This window comes from Mirounga angustirostris, unplaced genomic scaffold, assembly GCF_029215605.1.
Source record: "Mirounga angustirostris isolate CCGP_5_RB_7025 unplaced genomic scaffold, mMirAng1.0.hap1 SCAF_12, whole genome shotgun sequence".
In the NCBI taxonomy this organism is placed as follows: Eukaryota; Metazoa; Chordata; class Mammalia; order Carnivora; family Phocidae; genus Mirounga; species Mirounga angustirostris.
In genome coordinates, this window is record NW_026991720.1 from 2,028,127 (window position 1) to 2,041,378 (window position 13,252).

The following is a 13,252-nucleotide window of genomic DNA, read 5'->3' on the forward strand; positions in this document are numbered from 1 at the left end:
AAGTTGGGTATTCATCCTTTCTGATGGCTGAGTAATATTCCATTGTATAAATGAACCACATCTTCTTTATCCATTCATCTGTTGAAGGGCATCTCGGCTCCTTCCACAGTTTGGCTATTGTGGACATTGCTGCTATGAACATTGGGGTGCATGTGCCCCTTCTTTTCACTACATCTGTGTCTTTGGGGTAAATACCCAGGAGTGCAATTGCTGGGTCATAGGGTAGCTCTATCTTTAACTTTTTGAGGAACCTCCACACTGTTTTCCAAAGTGGCTGTACCAACTTGCATTCCCACCAACAGTGTAGGAGGGTTCCCCTTTCTCCACAACCTCTCCAACGTTTGTTGTTTCTTGCCTTGTCAATTTTTGCCATTCTAACTGGTGTAAGGTGGTATCTCAATGTGGTTTTGATTTGAATTTCCCTGATGGTTAATGATGAACATTTTTTCATGTGTCTGTTAGCTATTTGTATGTCTTCTTCGGAGAAATGTCTGTTCATATCTTCTGCCCATTTTTTGACTTGGTTATTTGTTTTTTGGGTGTTGAGTTTGAGAAGTTCTTTATAGATCTTGGATACCAGCCCTTTATCTGTAGTATCATTTGCAAATATCTTCTCCCATTCTGTGGGTTGCCTCTTTGTTTTGTTGACTGTTTCCTTTGCTGTGCAGAAGCTTTTTATCTTGATGAAGTCCCAAAAGCTCATTCTTGCTTTTGTTTCACTAGCCTTTGGAGATGTATCTTGAAAGAAGTTGCTGTGGCCGATGTCACAGAGGTTGCTGCCTGTGTTCTCCTCTAGGATTTTGATGGATTCCTGTCTCACGTTGAGGTCTTTCATCCATTTTGAGTTTATCTTTGTGTATGGTGTTAGAGAATGGTCGAGTTTCATTCTTCTGCATGTGGCTGTCCAATTTTCCCAGCACCGTTTATTGAAGAGACTGTCTTTTTTCCATTCCATATTTTTTCCTGCTTTGTCAAAGATTATTTGACCACAGAGTTGAGGGTCCATATCTGGGCTCTCTATTCTGTTCTATTGGTCTATATGTCTGTTTTTGTGCCAGTACCATGCTATCTTGGTGATCACTGCTTTGTAATATAGCTTGAAATCGGGCAGCGTGATGCCCCCAGCTTTGTTTTTCTTTTTCAACATCTCCTTGGTGATTTGGGGTCTTTTCTGATTCCATACAAATTTTAGGATTGTTTGTTCCTTGACTTTGAAAAATGTCATTGGAATTTTGATCGGGATGGCATTGAAGGTATAGATTGCTCTGGGTAGCATAGACATTTTAACAATGTTTATTCTTCCAATCCATGAGCATGGAATGTTTTTCCATCTTTTTGTGTCTTCTTCAATTTCTTTCATGAGTGTTCTGTAGTTCCTAGAGTTTAGATCCTTTATCTCTTTGGTTAGATTTATTCTGAGGTATCTTATGGTTTTTGGTGCTATTGTAAATGGAATCATTTCTCTAATTGCTCTTTCTACAGTTGCATTGTTAGTGTATAAGAAAGCAACTGATTTCTGTGCATTGATTTTGTATCCTGCCACATTACTGAATTGCTCTATGAGTTCTAGTAATTTTGGGGTGGAGTCTTTTGGGTTTTCCACATAAAGTATCATGTCATCTGTGAAAAGAGAGAGTTTGACTTCTTCTTTGCCAATCTGAATACCTTTTATTTCTTTTTGTTGTCTGATTGCTGTTGCTAGGACTTCTAGTACTATGTTGAACAACAGTGGCGAGAGTGGGCATCCTTGATGTATTCCTGATCTTAAGGGAAAGGCTCTCAGCTTTTCCCCATTGAGGATGATATTCGCTGTGGGTTTTTCATAGATGGATTTTATGAGCTTGAGGAATGTTCCCTCTATCCCTATACTCTGAAGAGTTTTAATCAGGAAAGGATGCTGTATTTTGTCAGATGCTTTTTCTGCATCAATTGAGAGGACTATATGGTTCTTCTCCCTGCTCTTATTAATGTGTTCTATCACATTGATTGATTTGCAAATGTTGATCCACGCTTGCATCCCAGGGATAAATCCCACTTGGTTGTGGTGGGTGATCCTTTTAATGTTGGATCCTACTAGCTAGGATTTTGTTGAGGATTTTGGAATCCATATTCATCAGGGATATCGGTCTGAAATTCTCCTTTTTGATGGGGTCTTTGCCTGGTTTGGGGATTAAGGTATTGCTGGCTTCATAGAATGAGTCTGGAAGCTTTCCTTCTGTTTCTATTTTCTGAAACAGCTTCAGAAGAATAGATATTATTTCTTCTTTGAATGTTTGGTAGAATTCTCCATGGAATCCATCAGGCCCTGGACTCTTGTTTTTTGGGAAGTTTTTCATCATTGCTTCAATCTCGTTACTGGTTATTGGCCTATTCAGGTTGTCAGTTTCTTCCTGTTTCCCTCTCGGCAGTTTATAGGTTTCCAGGAAGGCATCATTTCATCCAGATTGCTCAATTTATTGGCATATGGTTGTTGATAATAATTTCTAATAATTGTTTCTATTTCCTTGGTGTTAGTTGTGATCTCTCCCCTTTCATTCATAATTTTATTAATTTGGGTCCTTTCTCTTTTCTTTTGGATAAGTCTGGTCAGTGGTTTATCAATCTTACTAATTCTTTCAAAGAACCAGCTTCTAGTTTCATTGATCTGATCTACTGTGTTTCTGGTTTCTAATTCATTGATCTCTGCCCCAATCTTAATTATTTCTCATCTAATGTGTGGCTTAGGCATCATTTGTTGCTTTTTCTGTAGTTCTTTAAGGTGTAGAGTTAGTTGGTGAATTTGGGATTTTTCTATTTTTTTGAGTGAGGCTTGGATGGCTATGTATTTCCTCCTTAGGACCGCCTTTGCAATATCCCATAGGTTTTGGACCAATGTGTTTTCGTTCTCATTGGTTTCCATGAATTGTTTAAGTTCTTCTTTGATTTCCTGGTTGACCCAGACATTCTTGAGCAGAGTGGTCTTTAGCTTCCAAGTGTTTGAATTTCTTCCAAATTTTTTCTTGTGATTGAGTTCCAGTTTTAAAGAATTACGGTCTGAGAATATGCAGGGAATAATCTCAATCTTTTGGTATCGGTTGAGACCTGATTGGTGACCCAGTATGTGGTCTATTCTGCAGAGAGTTCCATGTGCACTCGAGAAGAATGAGTATTCTGTTGTTTTAGGGTGGAATGTTCTGTATATATCTATGAGGTCCATCCGGTCCAGTGTGTCATTCAGAGCTCTTGTTTCTTTGTTGAAATTCTGCTTAGATGATCCGTCTGTTGTTGAGAGTGGAGTATTGAGGTCTCCTACAATTAACGTATTATCATCAATATGGCTCTTTATTTTGGTTAACAGTTGGCTTATGTAGATGGCTGCTCCATGTTGGGGGCATAGATATTTACAATTGTTAGATCTTCTTGTTGGATAGACCCTTTAAGAATGATATAGTGTGCTTCTGTGTCTTTAACTACAGTCTTTAATTTAAAATCTAGTTTGTCTGATATAAGAATTGCTACCCCCGCTTTCTTTTGAGGTCCGTTGGCATGGAGGATGGATCTCCATCCCTTCACTTTCAGTCTGGATGTATCTTTAGGTTCAAAACGAGTCTCTTGTAGACAGCATATGGATGGGTCCTGTCTCTTTACCCAATCTGCAATCCTGTGCCATTTTATGGGAGCATTTAGGCCATTCACGTTGAGAGTGATTATTGAAAGATATGAATTAATTGTCATCATGTTGCCTGTGAAGACCTTGTTTTTATAGATTGTCCCTGTAAATTTCTTTTCTAATCACTCTTGGGGTCTTTCTCCTTTTATAGAACCCCCCTTAATATTTCTTGCAGGGCTGGCTTAGTGGTCACATATTCTTTCAGTTTCTGCCGGTCTTGGAAGCTCTGCATCTCTCCATCCATTCTAAATGACAGCCTTGCCGGATAAAGTATTCTTGGCTGCATGTTCTTCCATTTAGTACCCTGAATATGTCTTGCCAGGCCTTTCCGGCTTGCCAGGTCTCTGTGGATAGGTCTGACGTTATTCTGATGTTCCTCCCTCTGTACGTAAGGAATCTCTTCCCCCTAACTGCCCTTAAGATGGTTTCCTTGGTTCTAAGATCTGCGAATTTTACTATTACATGCTGGGGTGTTGGCCTGTTTTCCTTGATCTTGGGAGTGGTCCTCTCTGCCTCTAGGACATGAATGTTTGTTTCATTCCCCAGATTAGAGAAGTTCTCAGCTACGATTTGCTCAGATATATCTTCTTTTCCTCTCTCTCTCTTCCCACCCCCTCCGGGATTCCAGTAATTCTGACATTGGAATGCTTCATGGTGTCACTTATTTCTCTGATTCTATTTTCACGGATTCTGAATTGTTTTCCCCTGGCCTCCTCTTTCCCCTTTTTATCTATTAAATGGTCTTCCAGGTCACTAATTCGTTCTTCTGCCTCGCTTACCCTAGCTGTTAGGTTATCTAGATTAGATTGGATCTCATTGATAGCATTTTTAAGTTCTGCCAATTCAGCTTTCATTTCTGCCCTTAGAGACTCCATGTTGCCATTAATTGATTTCTTCATTCTAGCTATTGTCTTCACAATTGCTAGCCTGAATTCCATCTCCGACATCTTGGTTATATCTGAATCCATTTGTAAATCTGCGGCATAAGTCATAATCTCTGAGTCTTTCCTATTTTTGGGGTTCCTCCTCCTAGTTATTCTGTTGAAGGGTGTTTGAGGGAATGTATAGAGTCCAAATTATTGACCACAACCCAAGCAAGATGCATCTGTTTTCTTTGGACCTTAGGGTTGCTGGCCTCTTTGTTTTCCCAGCCGGTCTTCTGGGGGGAGGGGCCTGCCGTGCTGTTACTCAGGCAACCCTGTTTGGGCAGAGTTGCCCTGCCCCCTGTGGCGGGGGATGGGCTCAGTGAAAACCGGTTTTTGGGGGCTTTTGTTCTCTGGTGGCTTTCCCTGGCGGCTTTCCGCGTCTCTTCCGCGAGTCAGAGCAGAAGAGACCATTTCCAATCCTCGGCCTCAGAGCAGAGAGATCACATTCTGTTCTTCAGTGAGCTCTCCAGGCCACACTGTCTCCGTTTCTGTCTGTGCTGTTATAAACTGCAGTGTCCTGGTTTGTGTGCCCTTCCGCAGCGCTCTCAGTCCTTGCCTCCAGGTCAGGGCACGTCTCTGCCCTTTGTGCTTATAGAACCGCCAGCCACCCCCAGTTCACACGTGCAGCCCCGTCGCTTGGGGTTTCAGTCCCCAGGGGCTTCCCTAAAGTCCTTACCCTGCTGCTACTGGTCTGCGAGTCTGTGCCCTGTCCCCAGCGCCGGAGGCTATTGCTCACCGGCGGTGTAGGATCTGGACAGCCAGGCTTCCTCCCCCTTCTGTTTATCTTCTGATATCTGCCCGTGGAATCACGGCTCCCTGCTTTGTACCTTGAAACCAACTGCCTGCGGTATTCTGTTTGCAGAGATCCAGATATGTCTTCTTACATCTCAGGCTGATTTCGTGGGTGTTCAGAGTGGTCTGGTAGATATCCGGCTCAATTCCGGGACCGGTTGTAATGGGGTCCCCTCCTCCTCTGCCATCTTTCCCCCCCTCTCACCTTCATTTTTGCAGCATACCTTTGCCAGAGAGAGTGTTGTTGGTTGAAGTTTTTCCTTCCAGCACTCTGAAAATTTTGTCCTACTCTCTCCTGGCCTGCAAGGTCTCTGCTGAGAAATCGGATGACAGCCTTATGGGTGTTCCCCTGTGAGTGTGGAATTTTGTTTCTCTTGCTGCTTTTAAGATTCTTTGGTTTTTGAGTTTTATTGTAATGTATTTTGGGGAAGATCTTTCTCTATAGTTTTTAAAGATTTTATTGATTTATTTGAGAGAGAGAGAGAGCACACAAGTATGGGGGAGGGGCAGAGGGAGAAGCAGACTCCCTGTTGAGCAGGGAGCCTGACCCAAGGCTCAATGCCAGGACCCCAGGATCATGACCTGAGCAGAAGGCAGATGCTTAACTAACGGAGCCACCCAGGTGCCCCAGGGAAGATCTCTTTAAATTGAGTTTGTTTGGTGAATCTGAGCTTCATAAACTTGGCTATCCAAATCTCTCACCGATTTGGGAAGTTCTCAGCCATTATTTCTTTTGACAAGCTTTCTGCCCCTTCCTCTCTCTTCTGAGACTCTCATAATTCACAGATTGTTTCCTTGGATGGTATCACAAAGGTCACATATGCTTTCTTCACTCTTTTTCATTCTTTTTTCTTTGTTTTCCTCTGACTGGATAATTTCAAAATTCCTTTCTTCTAATTCACAGACTCTTCCTTCTGCTTGATCCATTCTGATGGTGGTACTATCTCCGTTCTTCAGCTCCAGAACTTATTTGGTTCTTTGTTATTTCTCTCTATTGAGCTTGTCATTTTGTTCATGTATTATTTTCCTGATTCCATCAAATGCTTCTCTTGTATTTTCTTGCACCTCACTGAGCTTCCTTCAAACACCTTTTTCAAATTCTTTACCAGGTAAGCTGTAGCCCTTCATGTCTTTGGTTGGTTACTGGAAGGTTGCTGAGATCCTTTGGTGGTGTCATGTCTCCCTGATTTTCATGTTTCTTCCAGTCCTGCATTGCTGTCATCAAACCCAAGTAGAATTGCCTCCTATATCTTTACTGACTGGCATCAGGAGAGAAGTACTTTCTGTCAGCCCTGTATGGGTTCTGAGGCTTTCTCAGACCTTCTGTGGATACACAGAAGATGCTCCACGTCTTGCTCCCTCTTGTGGCAGAATTCTTATGAGTGTATGCTTTCTCTGGATTCTGCATTACGCCAGGCCTCCCTTGGGCTTTCCCAAGGGTGATGCTAAAGCTCAAGTCTGTGGTCTCACCCTGACCCACAGATTTGGGCTGGCTTTCCACATGTGCTTACTAGCCGTCTGCCAGAGATTGCTCTCACCATCAGCAGTGTGCACAGGGAGCCAGCCACAGGGTGTGGGTGAGGCAGGGTGAGGCACGTGCAGCACTGGGGGCCATGTGGGGGGATCTGCAGGTGAGGCACCCCCACTGGGGCTTCTTGATGGAGGCCGCAACAGTCAGTAGGATCCTTGTCTTTTTCATGCCCTCAGAGAGTCCTGTCTACTGCTCTTTCAGCCTCTTCCCACCCCCAGTCACGCAGCTCATGACTCAGTACTCTGGATGGAAGGATGAGTCCCTTTGGCAGTGTCCCACACAGCTGAAGAAGCTGGGTGCTCACTCACATGCTCTCACATCCCCCTGCAGGAGAAATCATGGGCAAGAAGATCTCTCTTGGCCCTGAGCTGTGTGTCCTTGCGGGAGAGGTGACATGGGTAAAGCATAACTCCTCCTCTGACCCTCTCCATTTTTTGCATTTGTTACTCTTCTCTTGTATTAGTTTGTGTGTGTGGTTTTTTGTTTTTTGTTTTTTTTTTAAGATTTTATTTATTTATTTGAGAGAGAGAATGAGAGACAGAGAGCATGAGAGGGAAGAGGGTCAGAGGGAGAAGCAGACCCCCCACTGAGCAGGGAGCCCGATGTGGGACTCGATCCCGGGACTCCAGGATCATGACCTGAGCCGAAGGCAGTTGCTCAACCAACTGAGCCACCCAGGTGCCCTGTGTGTGTGGTTTTAAAATCCTACTAGAAAGGTCTTTCCCACTCCCAGATCATAAATTTATAATGCTTTTTCCTAAAAGCATTATGTTTCATTTTCCTGTTTAACTGTTTGTTTCATACAGAGTATATTTTGGTATAAGTTATGAAATCTATTTCTGTTTATACCCTCTCTCTTTCTTCTCCCATCCTCCCTTTCCTTCTGATTCCCAGTCCACTGCCTTGGATTTAGAAACTGTGCATCCTACTCCAGCACTGCTAGAGTTTATCCTTACGTTTTAGTTGTTAACATTTTGCTACAGTGTATTCTCTCTTCTGTATGTATGCACATATGTCTGAGTGTGTGACCTCTTTAAGGGTTAGCTGCAAACATCACCACACACTGCCTCTACCTAAGTCCTTCTGCATGTGCCTCCTAAGAACCAGGACACCAAACCTGACAGCAGCAATACCGTAAACGCACTGCAGAGATTTAACATTGACATACTGCCATCATAAGAACGATCTATATTCACACTCTCAAATATCCCAGTTATCACACGTTTTTGTTTTAGTTTTGATCCAGGAGCCAACCAAAGACCTGTCATTACATCTTAATTTTATAGTTCTCAGAGTTCTTTATTCTAGAACATTCCTCAGCCATTTCTTTTGTCTTTATGACATTGATATTTTATAGTCCAAGCCAGCTGTTTTAGAGGATATTCCTCATTTTGGATTTACCTGCTCACATGCTTTCTTGATTGGGTTCAGATTAAGCATTTTTGGCATGGAAGTACAAAGGTGATGTTTTGTTCTGGTGCATTCCGTGCACGTTAGGAGCACATGGTGTCAGTTTGTCCAGTTATTGGTAATTTCATTTGTTGGGTTGAGAGGTCTGTTAGACCTTTCCAATGTAAAGACTTATCATACTCTTTGTAAATTATATGTAATGTGTGGATCGATACTTTGAGACTGTGTGAATATCCTATTCCTCAACAATCTTTCACCCAGTAGTTTATAGTAATTTAATTTATTGATATAAGTTCTCCACAAACTATCACTTGTGTATATATCCACATGGTCTGGATGCATCTATACAATCCTGGGTAATGTGAAATTCAATAGACTAGTTCAGTAAGTTTCAGATTTCATTAAAACACATTGGCATTTAAAATTATAAATTAAAATTATAGATTTACATGTCCTAGACCATGCCAGTAGGTCAGCAGGAGAGTTTGAAAAAGGTAGGAAAAATTCATTAAATTGCAAGAGCCATTCACTAAATGACTAAGAAGTGGTCTCTGTAAGAAAGGACAGCCTCTGGGCTCTGACCACATAGACATTCAGACACACAGCTGTCCCCTTCTCTGTAGTCTCGCCTTTCACAGTTTTGGTTACCCGTTGCCAACCATGGTCCTGGAGCAGATGGCCCTCCCCTGACACATCGTCAGAAGGTCAGGCTAGGCTGACGCTGTGTCACACGCCTGCGTCACTCACCTCCCTTCATCTCATCCCGGGGGCATTTCGTCATCTCAGGTCATTACAAGAAGGGTGAATGCAGGACAGTAAGATATATTGAGAGAGAGAGTCTAGAGTCACATAACTTTTATTACAGTATATCGTTATAATTGTTCTATTTTATTATTTGTTGTTCATTTCTTACTGTGCCTAATTTAGAAATTGAATTTTATCATAGGTATGTATGTATAGGAAAGAACGTAGTCTATACAGGGCTTGGTACCATCTGTGGTTTCAGGCATCGACTGGGGGTGTTGGAACACATCCCCCAGGGATAAGGGAAGACAGCTGTGTAAGGCATGTACCCATACAGGCAACCAGAACAATGACAAGAGTATGTACCTACTACTAATACACTATCTGACAGTAAATGATGTCATTATTTATTTATTTAGGGCAAGAGCCTGAGTGGGGGGGAGGGGCAGAGGGAGAGAAGAATCTTAAGCAGGCTCCACACTCAGCGTGGAGCCCAACATGAGGTTTGATCTTATAACCCTGAGATCATGACCTGAGCTAAAGTCAAGAGTCAGATGCTTAACCAACTGAGCCAGCCAGGCCCTGTCTTCATTTATTTAAAATGAGGTTTGGTGGGCACCTCGGTGGCTCAGATGGTTAAGCATCTGCCTTTGGCTCAGGTCATGATCTCAGGGTCCTGGGATTGAGTCCCATATCGGGTTCCTTGCTCAGCAGGGAGCCTGCTTCTCCCTCTGCCTCTCTCTCTGTCTCTTGTGAATAAATAAATAAAATCTTTAAAAAAAAATAAAATGAGGTTTGGCAATCCTAAAATTTGTATGGAACCACAAAAGACCCTGAACAGCCAAAGCAATTTTGAAAAAGAAGAGCAAAGCTGGAGGCATCATGATTCCAGACTTCAAGCTCTATTACAAAGCTGTAGTGATCAAACAAGTATGGTGCTGGCACAAAAATAGACACATAGATCAATGGAACAGAACAGAGAACCCGGGAATAAACCTACAATTATATGTCAATTAATCTTCAATAAAGAAGGAAAGAATATCCAATGGGAAAAAGACAGTCTCTTCAACAAATGGTGTTGGGAAAACTGGACAGCAACATGCAGAAGAATGAAACTGGTCCACTTTCTTACACCACACACAAAAATAAAATCAAAATGGATTAAGGACCTAAATGTGAGACCTGAAACCATAAAAATGCTTGCAGAGAACACAAGCAGTAATTTCTCTGATGTTGGCCATAGCAACTTTTTCTAGATATGTTTCCTGAAGAAACAAAAGCAAAGATAAACTACTGGGACTACATCAAAATAAAAAGCTTCTGCACAGTGAAGGAAACAATCAGCACTACAGTGACCCTATGACCTAGTAATTGCACTACTGGGTATTTACCCCCCAAATACAAAAACACTAATTCAAAGGGATACATGCACCCCTATGTTTATTGCAGCATTATTTGTAATAGCCAAGATATGGAAGCAGCCCAAGTGTCATCAACTGATGAATGGAGAAAGAAGATGTGGTGTATACATACAGTGGAATATTACGCAGCCACCAAAAAGAAGGAAATCTTGCCATTTGCAATAACACGGAGGGAGCTAGAGGGTATTATGCTAAGCGAAAAGCAGTCAGAGGAAGACAAATACCACATGATCTCACTGATACGTGCAACTTAAGAAACAAAACAAATTAACAAAGGGGATAAAAGAGTGATGCAAACCAAGAAACAGACTCTTAACTCTAGAGAACAAACTGATGGTTGCCATGGGGGAGGTGGGTGGGGGCATGGGTTAAATAGGTGATGGGGATTAAAGAGGGCACTGGTTGTGATGAGCACTGGGTGGTGTATGGAAGTGTTGAATCACTAAATTCTAATCTGATACTATTACACCTAGGTTAACTAACTGGATGAGGTTTAGGTTTATAGATTTCAATGTTTATGGCCAAATGGGATAAATGAGTAGAGTAAGGAATGAAGAAATTGCAGAGAACATTTAGAAAACTAGCAGAGAGAGCTGAGGATTATAGAGGTAATTAAAACAATAGATAGCTGAAGCAATTATAAAATGCCTATTTGTGCAACAAATTGAGTATAACACTAAATCAATATTTCTGGGGAAGAATGATCTGAATTACAGTGTGTATCTTTACCAAGTGTGTGTGTGCACGTTTGTGTGTTTGTGTTTTTCTATAGATATATAATCAGTCAAGTCTCACAACTCTGCTTTATGTAAAAGCAGAGTGTAGCCTATATTTTCAAAAATTATAATAAGATGATGTATGCAAATGAAAAAATATTTATACACATAAGCTAAAATGACTGTCATCTGTAATTAAAATTTTGTAAGAGGAAAAAAATCAGTGATTTCTGATTTGAAAGCCAAGACAGTATTCCATTAGAATTACTAGGAGTAATATTGTATTACAATTACTATCAGACCACAGAATAGAGGAGAGCATGAGGAGAACGTATGAGAAGGATGAACACTCACCGGGGACACAGTCGCTCACTGACTTGAACGTGAGTGACCCCACAAGAGACTACCAGTCTCTGATGGAGAAGGAAGACGTTGCTGAGGAATTGATAAACTGCCCAAAAGACAGGTTTAGCAATGGGGAGTAGCATTGAAGACTCCAAGTTAGGTTGAATCCATTATCTTGGTCTACAGACAAGGACTTTTTAAAACCAGATACAGAGGTCAGAGGAGTAGAGATGGAGACAGGAGGTCAGCATACCACTTCCTAAGTAGTTAGAGCAAAGGCTCACTGTCCAAGAAAGATGAAGGTGGCACACATTCTTTTTATCTAGTAAGTTCTCAGGAGTTATAGCTGATTTGCTGTTTCTTCTGTCAAATGGATGGTGCTGAACAACAATGCAAAGCTTTTCTCATGTCCACCCCACAAGCAGAAATGGGAAGGGGAGCTTTCATTAGGACTCTGTCCCCTTTCCTTAAATATCCTTTGCTCCCCAATTCATGCCATAAGGTGCATGAATGACTCAGAAAATACAGTTTTTCTTATTCTCATGTAGAATGGCAGATTCTCTCTCCATAGCCTCTGCTCTCCCCCCACCTGTCTCTACTTCAGCGACCAGCAGGTGCTGCTGCGGGTGCTGCCCATCCCCCAGAGCCCCCACACCTGTGTCGGCTGGGGCGGACCCCTCCTGCTGCAGGGCAGGGCAGCGCTCTCAGCTTCTCCACCCAGCGCTCAGGCTGCCCTGCCATACAGGCTCATCTTTCCACCAGTGGTTCAGTCTTTTTGTCTTCAAGATATACAGGATTTTAGGGTTATTTATTCATATATTGCATTGAATGTTGTCCTACTCTTGAGGGCAGATAAGTGTATTTCCTTAATTAAATCTGAGATTTAATGACATCACAACCAGCCAATATCCCGATTTTCTCTTGCACACACTGATGATTGCATTGCTTACACCAACTACTTGAGTGATCAGGAAGGGCACTGGGAAACTCTGGCTTCATCCTGTTTGAGAGTCGAGCCTAAATGCGCTTAGTTTCAGGATCCCTATGCAGTCCTGGGCACTCTCAAGAAGCCTCTCACCCAGGGCACAAACAAGGATGGTGAGGTTACAAGATGCACAGGGAGACAGCACCTCAGCCCGAGAAGGTCAGATTGGGAGTCTGATTAAAACCATGAAGCATATGGTGAACATCAGCCTCTTCCCCCCAGAGCAAAGGACTGAGGTCTCTTAGGCTTCACATGCTGAAGGACAGAACAGTTAGGGGGAGAAAGGGGATGAAAGGGGATCTCTTTATACAATAAAGGGTCATCTTCTATCACTCATTATTCCAAATGGGAGTGCAGGCTCACAAAGCAAGTAAGTGTAGGGAAGATCTAAATAAATGAGTAAGGGATACTTCCATAAACAATGATTACAGGAAAGTGCAACTGTGAGTTTTATCTTCGTGATTTAAAGCTAACGTGACGTCAGAACACCATAGTCTCATACAGTGCTGTCACAAACAGTACGGACTATGACGAAATCTGAAGCAGTTACCATAAAGGTGAACTCGGACAACATACCGACATAATGGTTGTGCACCTCACGGGCCCACCGCACACTATTCTTAGAGCAGTGCTGCAGGGTCCAGGTCATTACTGTCCTGTCACAGACGAGGAGACGGAGGCTTTGCCTGGGGCCACCAGCTAATGAGGGCAGGACTGAGGCTGGAGCCCGGGC

General features: G+C 42.4%; 1 protein-coding gene and 1 long non-coding RNA gene across 9 annotated transcripts in view; one reads left to right on the forward strand and one right to left on the reverse strand.

Annotated features, from left to right (window-relative positions):
- RNF32 (ring finger protein 32) overlaps positions 1–13,252 on the reverse strand; it is a 45,376-nt gene that overhangs the window by 14,013 nt on the left and 18,111 nt on the right. The gene's annotated exons all lie outside the window — the stretch shown is intronic.
- Positions 1–13,252, forward strand: part of LOC129045459 (uncharacterized) — a 39,648-nt gene that overhangs the window by 9,853 nt on the left and 16,543 nt on the right. The gene's annotated exons all lie outside the window — the stretch shown is intronic.